Genomic DNA, 16,709 nt, shown 5'->3' on the forward strand with positions numbered 1-16,709 from the left:
ATGTTGTATGCCTTCAAGGTGCAAACATAAGGAGAAGTAGCCTATAGATTCCTTGAAGGCCTACCCTTCGCCTTTGGTTAAAACAATCTATAACTACCTTGCCATAGCCATCTTAGGCATATCTTAAAATCAACACACTCCGAGAGAGGACAATTTAGATCAAAATATCATCAACGAACTTTAGGTGCTTTTTAAGGGCGATAAACAATGTCGTTACATACATATTTGTGATGCAATGAAGGGGTCGCAATTAGTATGAGATGACAAAGAATTATCATTTGGGCAAGATCTTTTTTTTGCCACGAAGCAGTAAAAAAAAAGCTTACTTATCGTTAGGCCGGCTTATAATGCTAGATACAATATAATGGTAAAGTGCCTCCAATGCCATGTGTTGGTATATTTGGCTTGACTCTTGGAGAAGAGAGAGAGAGAGAGAGAGAGAGAATTAGAATTGCGCCATTCATTTATGTTGACCCTTGGAGAGGTGGAAGGAGATAGCAAATAAGATAATGATATACACGCATCGATGATCGCGCACGACCTGCTGCCTACGAGGGGTCTCTCGCTCGCTCTTAACAACGGTTTCAAATGGCAAGCTCACTCGTGAGTATAGATACAAACACTGGACATATTTAGGAAGTTCTGGAGACCATGCCTCCGGCAGTCCCTAAAACCTCTCGAATAAGAGCAAAAGAGGGCGTTGCACACCATGATTTGCTTCCTTGTGCTGGCGCCCCGATGGATGCTGGTTTCTTGTTCCCTGGAGTGCGTTTCGATAAGAAGCGATTTGCTGCCGATTTCAAGAAGTTCGAGAAGAGGGATGAGGGAGCCCCGCCCCTGTTCCGCCTGCTGGCACGGGTGAACGACATTTGGCAGCTGATGAGAGTAAGACGAAGAAACGGAAGAAGAGGGCTGACGACGAAGATGCGGGCATTGTGAACATCTTCAAGCCCACTCAAGAGCTGGTCACAGCAGAGTCCCAAGCAGATGAAAAGCAACAACAGAGGCGTGAAGCTGCGAGGGACGAGGAATCTGCATGTGTGCTAAGGAAGAAGTTCCGGGTTCATGTATCGTGTCACAATGTCCCTGCTCCTCTGTCCAGCTTTCAAGATCTAGGGTCAGTTTATGGTTGTCAGTCATACCTTATGAGAAATTTAGGCCTAGCAGGATTCTTAGAGCCTACTCCCGTTCAGCGGCAAGCCATCCCTGCCCTGCTGTCGGGCCAGGAGTGCTTCGCTTGTGCACCCACAGGGTCAGGGAAGACGTTGGCATTTGCCCTTCCTATCCTTATGATGCTTGCTGCTCCCAAGAAAAATGGCATCCGTGCTGTGATTTTGTGTCCAACTCGCCAACTTGCCAAACAGATAACCATGGAATGCAAGAGCTTGGCTAAGGGAAGAAAGTTCCGGATAAGATTGATGACCAAGCCCTTGTCACGATGTGCAGATTTCAGAACTCTTCCATGCGATGTGTTGGTATCAACACCTCTTAGATTGGACTATGTCATTAACCAATCCAGGATTGATCTCAGCAGTGTAGAGTACCTTGTATTGGATGAGTCGGATAAGCTGTTTGAGCTAGGGTTTGTTGAGCAGATTGATTCTGTTGTGAATGCATGTACAAACTCTAGAATTCTTAGGTCTCTCTTTAGTGCTACACTGCCAGATGTGGTGGAAGAGCTGGCTCGTAGCATAATCCATGATGCGGTCCGGATTGTGGTGGGAGAAAAGAACTCAGCATCTCAGTTGGTTAAGCAAAAGTTACTGTTTGTTGGAAGTGAGGAAGGAAAACTGTTGGCTTTGCGCCAAACCTTCTGCAACAGCCTGCATCCACCTGTCTTACTTTTTGTCATAAGTAAGGAGCGAGCCAAAGAGCTCTTCAAGGAACTTGCATTTGAGGATTTTCATGTTGGGTGTATTCATGCTGATATGATGCAAGCACAGAGAGAGACAGCTGTAAACAAATTCCGGGAGGGGAAACTTCTTATTGCAACTGACCTTCTTGCTCGAGGTATGGATTTCAAGGGGGTGAATTGTGTGATCAACTTTTGACTTCCCAAGCACAATAGCAGCATACATACACCGCATATGTCGTAGTGGTCGGGCAGGAAGGGCTGGTGAAGCTATTACCTTCTACACTGAGGATGATGTCCCTTTTTTGCGCCCAATTGTGAATGTGATGGTGACATCTGGATGTGAAGTTCCTTCTTGGATGCTCAACCTTCCTAAGCAATCGAGGAAAAAGCATAATCCTCGTCGCGAGCCCATCTCTGTCCAGGGTTCAAAACTGAAGAAGGGCAGCCAAAATGTAGTCAAGTCATTGCCAAAGCGGGCAGCAGCATAACCTGCTAGTTGTTCAAAAGCTTCTCTAATCATGGCGCACTTGAACTATCATGCATCAAATGGTCAAGGCGAGCAAATTTTAGATGTATACAATTTGAAACTGATGGATTCTAGGTGCCCTTTGCCATCAAGCAAGAAAGTTGTCTCTTTTTAACCTCCTTTTTGTCATTGTGCTTCTTGCTATAAAGTCTCTCTTTCTATTTGCTCAGAGTTTCTTTTGATCATGTTTTTTGAAGAAAAAGTTTAAGAATATGTGGAGTTCTTAGGTTGGCTTAAGCAAACATGGTATGATTGGCAGTGTGTGTTGGCGAAATGCTGATGCAAAATCATGAGGGACTCTCCTGGTCAATCAACCTCTTTGTTTTAATCAAGGCAATTTTGAAACGGGCATATTGAGAGGCAACATAGCTTGCGTATTCTCTTATCAGCAGAAATGGCAGTCAAGAGGAGGAAAAGTACGCTTTGAATTTGTGTTTCACTGATCAAAGACTAACTTGAATGCTGAGTTTTTGGCACCCTTAATTCGCTTTTGAGTAAACAAATATATCCGCCTAACTTGTGTGTACGCTGATAAACGTTAGGTTCATAGTTTTTACTATTGAAGACAGTGAACGGTTTTGTTGAATGGGATTCTAACGTTCCACTGTATTGACTACAATTTTAGTAACGTGTTCAGAGGGATAAACAGAACCTGATGCAGCTTGAGATTGAAAATGTGTAAGGTCATTTATGTATTACTTTGGTTAATTAGACATAGGTTAAGGTTGTAGAATGCAGAAATTGTTTTGAGCTAATTGTGTCTTGATTGGGTAAAGGGGCATACTATTTTACATAGATGACTGCACACTTGGCACAGGAGGGAGCCAGTCAAGTGACATAATTTGTCCTGGTTTCAGGTTGGTTTCATTTTGGCCTGCCCCCAATGGGGTAAGGCCTTAGTGATGCCTCCCCTTTTTGTTTATGAAAAAGGGAGGGTTCTTTTAAAAAGATGTTTTTTTCTTATTGGCGCATAGGTTAGTGGGCATTCATTGTGGTGGGAATGTTATAACTTAGCAAGGGAAACCCCCCCCCCCCCCCCCCCAAAAAAAAAACCCGGTAGCCAGCTTCATGCCGAGAATTTGAGTGAGCTACCGCCCCCAACCAAACCTACCGTATTCCATGCAGCGCGACCTCTCTCTCTCTCTCTCTCTCTCTCTCTCTCTCTCACATGCGCACGCACGCACGCGTGTGCACACACACACACACACACACACAGGTTATCGTCCATGATCAGGATGCCGTCACTAGCCGAAGCTCCGCCTAGCTGCTAGCTCCAGTCGCTACTCAGCTTCTTCACGACCGCCTGTTGTCGTCCAAGTACGACTGCTATTGCTATTGTGGGTGTACTTGGTGTAGCACTAGGCTTGCTGAGAGGCCTTGATTGGGACCAACAGCCGGTACTGATTCTCCCATACAACAATGCTTACATCTACGGGGGTTGTCTCTTAATCAGGTGCCTGTAGGTTGTTGTCACAAAATGGTGACGTGTTAGCAGACCTCGGGACATCGTGGCAGTACATCCACAAAAAGCGCCAACAATTGTCGTACGGAAATCCCAAAAATTGCGCCGCAAAATCCGCTGACATGCTGACGTGGCAAGTGTACGGAATTTCTTGCTTTGTCACAAAATGGTGACGTGGTAGCAGACCCTAGGACACACATTGTGACACGTGGCAGTACACCCGCAAAAAGCGCTTACAACTGCCTTGCGGAAATCCTTGAAATTGCGCCGCAAAATCCGCTGACATGCTCACGTGGCAGGCGTACGGACAACAGTACGGAATTTCTTGCCTTTGCGTTGGCTGAAGTCTACGCAGGCTAAATTGGCAGCTTTTGGATAATTGCTTTATTTTAAAAGCTTTTAAAAGATGAATGCTTTTGGGGCTTTGCTTTTGGGCATCCCTTGTACCAATAAATAAGTGGGCAGGGCTCACTTCTCAGAGCATCTGGACGCAGAGTCTGAGAATGAGCACCTACCCACTCTCTTATACTTTGAACACAGATTAATACAAAAAGAAATACCGAAAGGGGCGCCAGTCTTTGAGGTCAAATACCTCTAGGCATGGAACTACGTTGGGCCGTGTGGACTCAAGTGTGAATTGTGAACTGTTTTGTAATGGAATTGGCCTATTTAACTTGAGAGTAGCGGAAATTAATGAGAGTACTTTTGAGAAATTACTTCGTGAGCATAGCGGGTGAACATAATTGAAGATAGCAACATAATTGTGGCAATTAGTTAACTTGGCATGAACAATACTTTTGCAAGAGAGAGAATTTAGAGAACATGACAACAGTTGAGGACCGGATTTATGTGGAGCCAGTCCCCCCTCCAATAGACATTTGTATTATGATTTCTCCCATTAAGAGAGACTTGTTACAATACAATCTTTGTGTTCCTTGTGGCCTAGGTGATGCAATGAATATGGAAAGCTTCATGCATCACAAGCATAACATAAACTTTGAAGAAAGCTTTAACTATCCCAAGCCTCAGTCCCAAGACCTCAAACACCTTCGAAGGTGGAGAGAGCTAGCAGGGAATGAGGTAGGGAAGAGGAAGAAGAAACATTTCATAGGAGAAAGAATTAGCTCCTCACTTATCATAACTCTTCTTGCTAGCATACATAATAGCATAGTAATGAAGATGGAGAAGGTGGCAAGCTTAAGCATTGAAGCATGGCTCTTGGTTGGATTTGCATTCCATAGCGAAGACTGTTGGCGTAGGCTATCAACCTCTACTTGCTTGGAGAAGGAGAGGGAGCTCTTGCCCTTTGCACAATGCACAATGAGAGTGTGTGTGGGAGAGTATACCCCTCAAGCAACCCCCTAGTTTGCTTTGGTCAACCTCCCCTTGTAGCTCATGCTTGAAGCTCATTGGACCCCTCCAGGCCTAGCCAATCACAAGCAAGAGGTATTAGAAGCAACAAGGGTAGCCTTGGGACAAGTGTCCCCCTTTCCCCTTTGAGAGAGAGGACTTGATAAATGCAAAGACAATTAATTAAATCTCTTAAATTTTATACAAAGAATACAGAGAGTGGCTATCTGGATGCTGCACTCATTACTGTTATGCACATGCACTCTCAGTCTCCTTGGCAGGAACGAGAGAATGTCAAGGTTGAATTTTGGTCTCATGTAGTCTTTCGGTATCAATCTGTTTCTCTTATTTAATGCTCTTTTTTGAAGCTAAACAAGTAGGAGATCGTGAAGCATTTGCCCACGAAATTGGTCTAATTCTTGTTTTTGTTTGTGGGTCTATATAGAACTTCAAGTTTTCCATATGGAAAAGCCTCAAAGTGATGATAACCTAACGGGTTATGAGGTCAACATGGAAGATACCAAATGCAAAGAGGACCCTCTAGTGAAATGTGAAGGTTCGTAATTTCTGTATAATGGGCATGACCACCTTTGCCTATCAGCATTGGTGTTTCTTAAAGCAAGAAAATTTTATATGTGTTTTAGGTCAATCCTATGGATCAAGAGGATGGTGAACAGTGAATGGGCCCCCATTGAAGGTGATCTCTTAGACAAATCAGAGTGTAAAAGAACAAAGAGGGTGGAAGAAGGCAAAAGAAGGATATGGATATTATTGTCTTTCTAGGTCAAGCAAAGGTCAGGTGTATTTGTGACATGCATAAGAATGCCTTACGACCATTGGGGTTTTGAGAATGAATGTTTCACTTACAGATTTGTAGATAGATAGAACTGGGCAAGACGACAGATGCAAGGATACCCATAATGTCTTTCTCTGGCCGACAGGTGGTTTTCTACAAGTTTCAAAACATCACTCTTACAAGTCAACAAAAGGTTGGCACAACAAGTGTCCACTTGTGATAGCAAAGAAAAAATTCCAACTTGTCCTTCCACCTACCCAAAGCAACTTTTTGTAGGTAAAAATAGGTCCAGTCTGATATGTATTCTTTAAGTACGCCCATGGCTGCTCAAAAAGGATGAGCTTATCTCTTTTGTGCTCTTACAATTCTACCATGTTTATCTTGTTTTATGTCCTCAATTAGATTAAGTTTGCATATTTTGCATTCAAAAAATCTAATGTGAGTTGCTTTGTTTTGCTATATGTTGTAGCCTCACCTAGTTGGTGCTTTAATAGACCTCCATATTCGTACAAGATATAATGACCTTATTCAAACCATGCAAGGAAAGATGAAATTTGTGTGCATGAGGAGTTGTTAGGAGAAGCCACTTACAATATTGATGTTGAGGTATTGCCAGGCTAGAGAATATGTGACTGTCAGAAAGTGCTTCTCGATTTTAGTATATCAAAACATGCGGCATACATTTTTGGATCTCTCGGTGGATGCAAAGTTTGCTAAGCTTCTTGAGGGGTCCTCCCACCAGGGTCCACAACTTTGCAAGATAATAGCCAACTTTTCCAAGCAACTTTAAAGAAAGTGCTAGGTCGGCAGGGTTTCAAAAGGTTAGAGGAGAGGAGTCTGCCTTCACGGATGCCGACTTGAGCGCTCATGCCAGTGGTAAAGCCCATTGAGCTTGGTGTAGAGTTGATCATTCAAGAGAAACCTAGTGTAGGGATTGGTTGATTGCATAAAAGCGCATTATTTAACCCAAATACAATTGGGATAGTACAGTGAGGTATTTGTGCAAGCATAAGCATAGGCTGGAGAAAGATATTCACGCTTCACATATGGTTTTGGGTGCTTCCTTGCAAATTTTGGGATATTTACTGATAGGCATAGCTCATAGTTTCTACAATTACTCTAGAAATCACGATTGGTCCATCAATGATATTTGAGTGGTAAAATCATTGCTAAAATCTTGGAGAGTTTGAATGGAAGAATATTTAGGGGCAAATCCTTCTCCCTTAGAATGTGTTGCTAGCAATGGTGAGCTACTAGCTAATGTGATGTGTCATGGTTTACATGATCGATATTGGTGCTATTTTTTAGTAGATTGTAAAGATATATAGCACCATTAAACAAAATATGAGGATGAAGCATCATTTGTCCAATATTATTTGAATTTTTTTTCGCCAAAGTTTTGCAAGTTTTACGATTTGACAGTGATGGGCTTCTTCTAGAATGTAGATTCTTAAGATCTTTGCATGCTTCTAAGAGTGGAATTATCAGTACCTCCACTATAGAAAGCTACTTGGAGAAGTGTCCACCCCAATGTATGGAGGTATTAGTGTCCACCCCAGCCTATGGATGGATTAGTAGCTATTTCATCTATTGGTGCAACGAAATTTTTGTGGAATACCATGCTCAAATATGGTTAGAGTGTGCCATGTATTGATAGCCTTCTCCTCAAAGGCATTGCGATTTTCAAAAAGTGATGTGTTGATCATAAGCCAACAAGTGAGGAGTCTAATTTTTTAAGGAGCTTTTGTAACATGGAAGTGAACATTCCAATTGCAGAAGTAAAGGTGTATGACAAGGTTCTCTTTAGAGGGAAAATATATAAAGTTGTCTCTGATGTGGTGGTGAAGGTGGATGATGTAAATCAGCAACAATTAGAAGAACAAGGTAATTAGAAAGTTTCTATTTGTTCTTTATTCTCTATGCAACATCATGGAAAGTCTATGCGTTTCTTTGTGGGGAGATACTACAAGCAATGCATTGTAGGTGATACTCATTCAGAATGGTAACTTATTGATGCAATGATAGGAATGGGTGTCCTTATTGATCTCCACTTGGGATTATGTTCACCGAATCTTCTCTTTGCTACATAAGTTTATTCCAATGCCATTACCACAAGGGCAAAAGCTCATAGCTTATGAAGTGAGTGGCTTAAAGAGAAGGGATAGATTGCTAGAGGAAGGACAATGTGAAAATGTTTCATTATGGTTCTAAGAGCATGACATAGTAAAGTATATGTTGAAAATGGAGGTGTGAAACAATTGAAGCATGAAATTGTTAGGGAAACAAACTGTGAGGAAAAAAATCGCAAACCTTGCTATGCTAAAGCCTCCTATGCATCAAACCAATTTTTGAAAAGCTCAAGTCGAGGGGAATTAATGGAGAGTCTAGGATGGTTGCTTAAATGTAATCAAAGACTGGGTTTTAGTAAAGAAAAAGCAAATCACTAAGCTAGGGAAACTTGATTGATGGATTCCTATTGTATGGACCTCCAATGAATGGTTTTATTTTGTAATCCACTATTTGAATATGTTTACATTGTGTCAAGTCTACATTTAATTATATACCCCATGGGCTATTTGAATATGTTCACATTGTATGAAAGTTTCTTTTCTCTAAAGTGATTTTGCTTAATTTTGATAGTTTTATTTGGTGTTGTTAATTATTTTTGTATGTGTGTCTATTTGGCTTTATTAGGGAAAATATGAGCTGCCCACAATCCCTTCTAGAGACTTCTAAAACTCATGATGAAACTTTAAAAAAAATTTGAGTATGGATGGCTAATTATGCGAAAAATAAGAGAATAATAGGAATCCCACTTGCATTACTACATATGTCAATCCATCTAGTGCAACTAAATATGATCCAAAGGTATATGAACATGTGTTTAGACCTCCACCTCCCACACATAGGGATGCGGAGAAGCTTTATGATAGAAAGTTTTTTCTTGAAACACCATCATGATCAATATAGGGATTTATACTCCAAGTATGGAGATGTGGGAAAATGGTTTGCAAAAGTTGACTCTATTGGTGACCTTCGAAAAAACCTTGAATGAAAAACTCATGTCATGAGCATAGTGGAAAAACATAGGTATCTCAAAGACATTGTAATAGATGGAGCTCCTTATCCTTTGATATTTATTTATGGTTTATAAAGTCTCTTATTCCACTAAGTGCAAATATAGCAAAACAAAGATTCACCAAACAACGTCGTCCTCGAGTGGATCTACAATATGGTAATCTAATGCACAAATATATTTATGTTTTATGTATTTTTTCCTTATGAATTTTATTTACAAGATGTTTTGAATGCAAATGTAGACCTTAAATAAGGATTTACATAATGAAGATGTTGGGCCGCAACATGCAAAACCCACTGACCTGTGTAAAGGTAATTCTCTTAACAATGGCATAATAATTAGCATGAACATTTACTATGGATTATTTGATGTTTTGTTTTATTTACATCTTATGTTCAATAGGTAGAAAATGCACACGACAATAACGATTTATCAAAACTTGATGACATGGATGCTATCGTGCTCAATGAAAACAAGAAGGAAGAAGAGGAATCAACTCATGTGCACCATTTGTAATACACACCCTATTTATCACAAGCTTCTAAATGTGTGTTCATGAAGTTAAATCTATTTATGGTTTGCTTACAGAAACTTAAAAAGATGTGGAAGTATACATTCCAAAAATTCCTGGGAAAAACAATGATGAAGAAAATGATACATATGTGTGTCATGATTTTAGGCAATGAGTAAGCTCCAAGAGCTTTTAAAATAAATAAGAAAGCTTTAAAGGTTTCCAATAACAAAAAGGAAAAAGGTAACTTGATTAAGTTTAGTTTTGTAGTTAAGGTCTTTGATAACTTAGATTAAAACCATATGTGTTTTGATGTTTAGGAATTCTTAAGAGGATCTATGATGAGAGTTCATATTTAGAGAGAAAGATGCGTATTTTACTATAAATACTACTTGTAGCATATCTTGACTAATACATATAAAAATTAAGCAGATGATGAAATACACTTTCTATGGTTTCTTTGTAGGCACGAGAGTTGTGTGTTGGTGACAAAAAGGCCATATTAATGAAATGGGTTGGTACTAAGAAGGTTGAAGGGATTTATTATCTTGTGAAACCTACTTATACTGCTCTTAAACAAACACATTCTTTCTTCAAGAGGAAAGCGAGTGACTTGCTAGATGGATTATTATTTGACACACCAAGGGAAAACTAGCAAGTGTGAAGAGTTTCTAGTTAGATTTAGCAACTTAGTTACTATATGGTAGTGTCATTTGCCACATAGTAACAAAGTTACTAGATTGAGCAGCTAGAAAAAGTGTCTCACAGTTACTAGTTTGCACTTTTACTAGTTGTGTGTATTGAAACTAGTGAATTATCGAGCAAGTTTATATTTTTTTACTATCTCTTTAGCATGAATTTGTAATGGCATTTTTCTTGGATATGTTATTAGTGGCTTTTTCATTGATCTAAACCCAAACTTTAGCCAAATACATGCTTTGTTTTTTTATCAAATTATTATCTCTTATCTCGGTCTCTCGGTCTCTCTGCTTATGGATTGCCTCTCTTGACCTTGGTGCATCATTATGTTAGGTCTAAACAAAATAAACACTTTGTCAAATTATCTCTCGTCTTGGTCTTTATGCTTGTGGATTTTCTCTCTCTACCTTTGGTTCATCATCCTGTTCGGAAAAAAGCAAAAACCTGAAGCGAAAGTCTCTCGATTGCTACTTCTACTCCTATGACCCGTACTTATAAGAAAACTTGACTTCCATCAGATTCTCCATTGCTTGGCATGCAAGGATCTCCCATTAGAGATACCATCTTTGGCACCATCCAAAGTTCTCCCTCCTTCAAAAGTGGAGACTTCTCTACCTACGAAGGTAGAATGAGGATACACGCACATGTGTGTGTGTGTGTGTTCGCGGATATGCCGCAAGTAGGCTAGCACAACAAGAACAAGGCCAAAAAATTAAATGTCATCCAAGGAGGAAGCTTGACCCATAGCCGCATGGAAACAAGTGGATGGTTGTCAATCACCTACTCAACCTTCTAAGACAATCGCTACTCAAGGAAATCAAATCTGGACATCCTATGTGCTCATGAATGCAACTCAACCTACACACTCTCACTCTCCAAATCAAGACCAAATGTGCTTGAAATGCCACAAAACTCAGATGGTATACTCTACTTACCAAGAGGTCACTACCCTATGGACTCTAACCCGACACCTTGCCTGTAACCACTCCGTACAACAAACGCGTATGAAGACATACAATGTATTACAGATCACCTTTTTTCCATCATGTATGGCCCCAACATGTAGCTCTAATCACTTGAACCTATTGGTATAGAGAACTCACAAAACAAACACACGGTTTGCAAGATAGCTCACTCGAAAGCTCGTGGGAGCTTGCCTCGTGACAGAGCCGAAACCTTGTAAGCTTGGTGTTGGAGCATAGCCCTCGCCGTTGCTAAATTGTTGGTGGTGTTGGCTTCACAATAGCTTCTCCATAGCATGTGTAGCAAAGAGATAAGACCTCTCTCTCTCTCTCTCTCTCTCTCTCTCTATCTGTTACACAGACACGCCATAGTGAACACAATAGCTTGATTAATTCCAAAAGTTGTTTTAGAGTTATAGAAATTGGCTTATATACAATCCTCTTTAGAGGCTCATTCCCACCAAAAATGATCTCTTAACCCCGACAAAATATCCCTGCTTCTCATCAAAATTAAATAATAAAAAAGTGGTGTAGCTTTCCCGTGTTCAGCCGCCGTCAATACTCCCCCCCTCCGCGTCCATATCGTCCCTGACAAGTGCTCATGTGCCAAGATCATAGAAGGTGTTTTAGACTCTTTGATTTGCAAAATAAGGTGGATAATGATCAAAACATGTCCAATTGTGTTCATACTTGGTGTAGAGGCTATATATGCCATGGTATTGAGATCTAGATACCCAAAATGTTGACGGTTTCTCTCTATGAGAGGTCTAGACATCATATGCATATAGTGTCTAATCTTGTAAAATGGATATTTGAACATTGGGGTATGATGTATATGCTAGATGCATGCCTTGTGTCAAATTTCTCTGAGTTTAGAGTATCCTTTCTATGGATAAGGCCTTATTTTGCCCGAGGACTCTAACTGTGCGGTTTTTGACTAAATGATGGCCTCATATGGTCCAAATGACATGAGATCTGGTATGTGAGTTGTACTGAGCATAATGAAAGGGATGGTGTGGAAAAATGATCGCTTGCATGCGTAAAAAATGACAGCCAGACATCATACGTATATGATGTCTGGGATGCAAAATTCTGGTTTTGATGCATTGGGAAGATGTGTGCTAGTGCCTTTAGACTTTGCACCTTTGGTTCAACTTTAAAAATTCACTAGATTAGGTTAGAAACTCCTTGTTTGGTATTTCAGACTCTGAAATAAATTTTTGCACTTGGAGGTGACTTTTTGCGATGATTTCTCTTCAACTCGATCACCCAAGCTTGTAGATGCATGGCTTCGGTGTAGCCTTTGGCCTTACTGATACCATTTTTGGTGATTTGTTGCTCAAAATGTGTCTTTTGTCAAGAGATGTTCGTCAATAAATTTCATTGATGCTTGACCATATGTTTTGGTTGTTGATGGTATGCCAATGATGCTCATGAAGTTTGGTGGCAAATGGACGTACCGTTTGTCCGTGAGAGCCAAATGACGATTTGCCTGTTTTGGCCCAGTTTTTGATGATTGATCGTGGAGGGAGTTACACAAGCTTGTTGGCATTCTTGAGAAGCATCTCTCCGTGAAGTTTTGTGCCATTTTGCCGGCTTATCCCCGATTGGCTTCTTGCAGGGCATGAGAAGTTAGGGTTTTTCTTGCTGACCTAAACCAGCATAGGAGGGCATAGGCATGCTTTTCTAGCCTAGGGTTAACCTCCTATCAAGTCTTGTAGCTATCAGGCTAGTGGTTGTTGAGTTACGATCCCGCCGGATTGTCGCTTTTGTGAGTTTTTCACGTTGAAGTTAGCATAGAACAAGAAGAGCACATGGTAATGAGCTTACCTCTCATGTCTGGCGCCGACATGTGTCCCGTGTGCGTTGTACAAATCCGTAAAGGTTTCGCACGCTCTAGGTCTCTCAAGCTTTCCTATAATTGTGAATAGTGGAAATGAGGTAAAAAGTGGGTCCAAAATATCTTATATCGGGGTTCCCCGAGCCACTTGCCAAAAAATTTGACACGTGCTCCTATCTTATTGCAAAATGCACCTTAGGCTCAAAAATTTCTCCGTTTGAACTTTGTTTGTCCCATTTTTGAAAAGATTGTCATTTCGTCCAAAAAGTGATCGGATCGGGCTTTTCACAACCTTTTCATAATTGCACCCCAACTTCACTATATGTTCCCCTTGACTTGCTCATCACTCTTGCATTTTTCTTTTGTCATTACGTCACCATCTCACCTGCTTTTTTTTATTTTTCTTTGTTTTTCTTTAGAAAATTAAGAAAAATAACTAAATTATTTCCAAAATATCAATAAATTAAAATAAATAAAAAATAACACGATAAGCCTCTATATACGCTTGTTTGTAATATTTTTGGTCGGATTGTTTCATTTTTCTTTTTTGCATAAAAACTACTATTTATACACACACCTAGAGACTCATCTTTGTTGTTTCTCCTCATAACACCATTTTAGATGAAATGGGAAAATCCCACAACTTTGGGACTAATTTCAACGCCTATGGATTCCTATTTCCCATTAAATTTGGAAAAATTTCATTTAATTTGGGAATGTGACAAAGAGATAGATTCTCAAGAAAATGATGGTGTTGAGAAACACCTTTTAAAATTTTTATTTTTATGTGGGTGTTTCAAAACACTTCATAAAAGAGATAGATTCTCAAGAAAATGGTGGTGTTGAGAAACACCTTTTAAAATTTTTATTTTTATGTGGGTGTTTCAAAACACTTCATAAAAGAGATAGATTCCCAAGAAAATGGTGGTGTTGAGAAACACCTTTTAGAATTTTTATTTTTATGTGGGTGTTTAAAAAGACTTCATAAAATCATACATAAGCTGGGGAAATAAAACAATGAGCAAGATATTGAAATGCTATTCAATTTCTCCTATTAAGCTAGCATGTGCCTTCTCCATGACATTTGATGGGATCTTGATTGTTTCCGCAATTCTTCTACCCCTTGGAGTCCATGACCATACAATTGTATCAACACACTCCCAGCGCTTTGGGTCAGCAAGATTGCAGCACCAACTCTTTTTCCAACAATCCTCATACTGTTCTTGGATTGTGGGATTTCGTTTTCGATGTTTTGGTTCCCAATACTGAATCAGAACTTTCTTGTAGTTAGGAGATGATTTGTCTACATCAACGTTTGACTCTGTCACTCCTAGCCATATCGGATATTCAGGATCTGCGGGTCTCACAAGAACAAGATCCTCTTTTCTTACATCAATTTGAGGCCTAAAGGCCTCTTGTGGCCTTGCACTTTGAGGACCAACATAGTGATCATTCAATTCTTCATATCCTTGAAACTCATCTTTGTCTTCCTCTATCTCTTGCATTCGATGACTCCCTATAGTCTTTGGCCAAAATGTTGTATATTCACCAATGTGTTTATTGGTTGGTTGTTCAAGCTCATTGATTATGTTTTGCCAATAAGTGATAACAGGCTCCATATATTTTGTGGAGTCATGGTCCTTTCCCTTTAATAGAGAACATCTTTTCCAAAAGTCAAGATATGATTTAATCCCTTGAATAACAAGCGGACTATCTCTCACATAGTCTGCTATAGGCACCACATCTGGACAGCCTCTTGGTAATTTTGGTTTTCCCTGGTCATCTTTTTTCCACAACTCAATTCCTGACTCCTTTGGCATCCAATCGGGTGATTTGGGATGAATTTTGTACTGCATTACTGGGACTTCACCTTGCATATAGAAACGAAATTGAAGTGGCTTAGAGTGTCCGACTAGAGCATCTTGTCCGTCACACATGTACCCTTGCACAAAGGATTTAAAGTCAGGAACTTGTGTCATCAAAAATGGTGCTGGAGCTGAGCTTTCACATTTTTGAAAATGTTCCATCAGATGTGGAAAAGTGAATGTCATTCCTATTCGCAATCTTTCTGAGAACCTACTAAACATTGCATCTATGTCCTCATGTGTATGGCCCACCATTAAGAATCCCAAATGCACGGTTTTGAAAACTCCTTTTGCTACTAACAAGGATAAGTATGCAAACAAATATCGATTTTTATTCTCTCCTGCACAATTATCTAGCTGTAGCAAAAGATTCTCAGGCAATTTTTGAAATACAGGAGTGGATATGGTATCCACAACACATTGAGAGGAAGTTGATTGTATGTGTACAATCTCTTCATTACTTCCTTGGATGGACAACGGTGGTGTCATTGTTGATGCATTCCTCTCACGCTCTTGCTTCATTTTGTTTTGGAGGTCTAGAGCTCTCCTTGAGTTCAATGCATTGAATAACGTTACATTGCTGCGTGGCATACCGTCATGGCATAAATCTCCCAGTCCATGGTTTTCTGTTCTTTCCAGATTCTGTAAGCATAATGCAAGGGAACCAATTGTAGCATTGGGATCTGAAGGCCATAGACCATTAAGTGAGAAGTGACCATACATTCCATGACCATGTCCATGTGTTATCATACCGGTTAATGATACTTGCAATTGATATGCATTTGCATAATCTTTTGAGTTCACACGCAACCTAGGTATTGCTGTCTTTTTTTGATCCATTTTATCATGTATAATGCATAAATACTTATCCTTTTGCAATTGGGAGAACTTACGCCAGGTGTAGTACACATTCCTACAACTTTGTTGTTGCAACATGTGAATTCGACGTTCATCCTTCAAACGTGCAATCATCTCGTCATCCTTTGTTGACTTTAGTTGAGACTTTATCCGACTACACACAACACATTTGGAGAACTCACTTGTTTTTGACAATGTCACATTAGCAAACTCTGTATTCCAAATCCTATTGAATGTCGTGCTAGACATTGGCTTGAGACTCATACTATCAAGTGTTTTATTGACATCATGTAAAATGTCTACTTGCTTGTACGTGTTTGGTATTGCAAGCAAAGTCTCCCTAGTACCATCTTCCATGGTTCTACTCTTATGTGGAATTCTCTCCGAGTTTTCATCAACAAAAGAGCGCATCAATGCCCTTCCCATTTCTGTATGGTCTCTTCCTTTTCTCATGACACCATCATTACCATGCACTGAGCGTCTAACCCCATTCTCAAAATGTTCACGGTAACGATAAAATGAAGTTTTTGGAATGCCATGAATTTCGTACCAAGCTCTACTGCAAACCTCAATGCCATTAAAAGAAAACACATAGCATGTCTTTGTAGTTGTTTTGTTCTCATGCCATGCAGTCAACATTGTATCATACACATAGTTTGTTCTATTTTGCAAATTCTGTCCCCAAAATTCATTGCGCATAGCCATGACCTTATCTCGATTGGCATATTGACAACACCTTTTGGAACAACAATCTATGGTTGAAACAAGCTGGACAGATGCTAGAGATGCTTGATTGGATCTCTTAGAAGCTTTCACTGACATTTTTGGCTTCCTATTTACAAAGCAATATTTCCGCTTTTTGAAATAGGCTCTACCAAATAAGCTGATTCAATGCATGTGTCTTGT

General features: G+C 39.9%; 1 pseudogene; it reads left to right on the forward strand.

The window, feature by feature from the left end:
* The first annotated feature begins 535 nt into the window (after nucleotides 1-535).
* On the forward strand, nucleotides 536-2,545 carry LOC147418667 (DEAD-box ATP-dependent RNA helicase 57 pseudogene; annotated as a pseudogene).
* Nucleotides 2,546-16,709: the final 14,164 nt, after the last annotated feature.

The sequence above is a fragment of the Adiantum capillus-veneris genome, chromosome 29 (assembly GCF_014529385.1).
Source record: "Adiantum capillus-veneris isolate H3 chromosome 29, ASM1452938v2, whole genome shotgun sequence".
Taxonomy (NCBI): Eukaryota; Viridiplantae; Streptophyta; class Polypodiopsida; order Polypodiales; family Pteridaceae; genus Adiantum; species Adiantum capillus-veneris.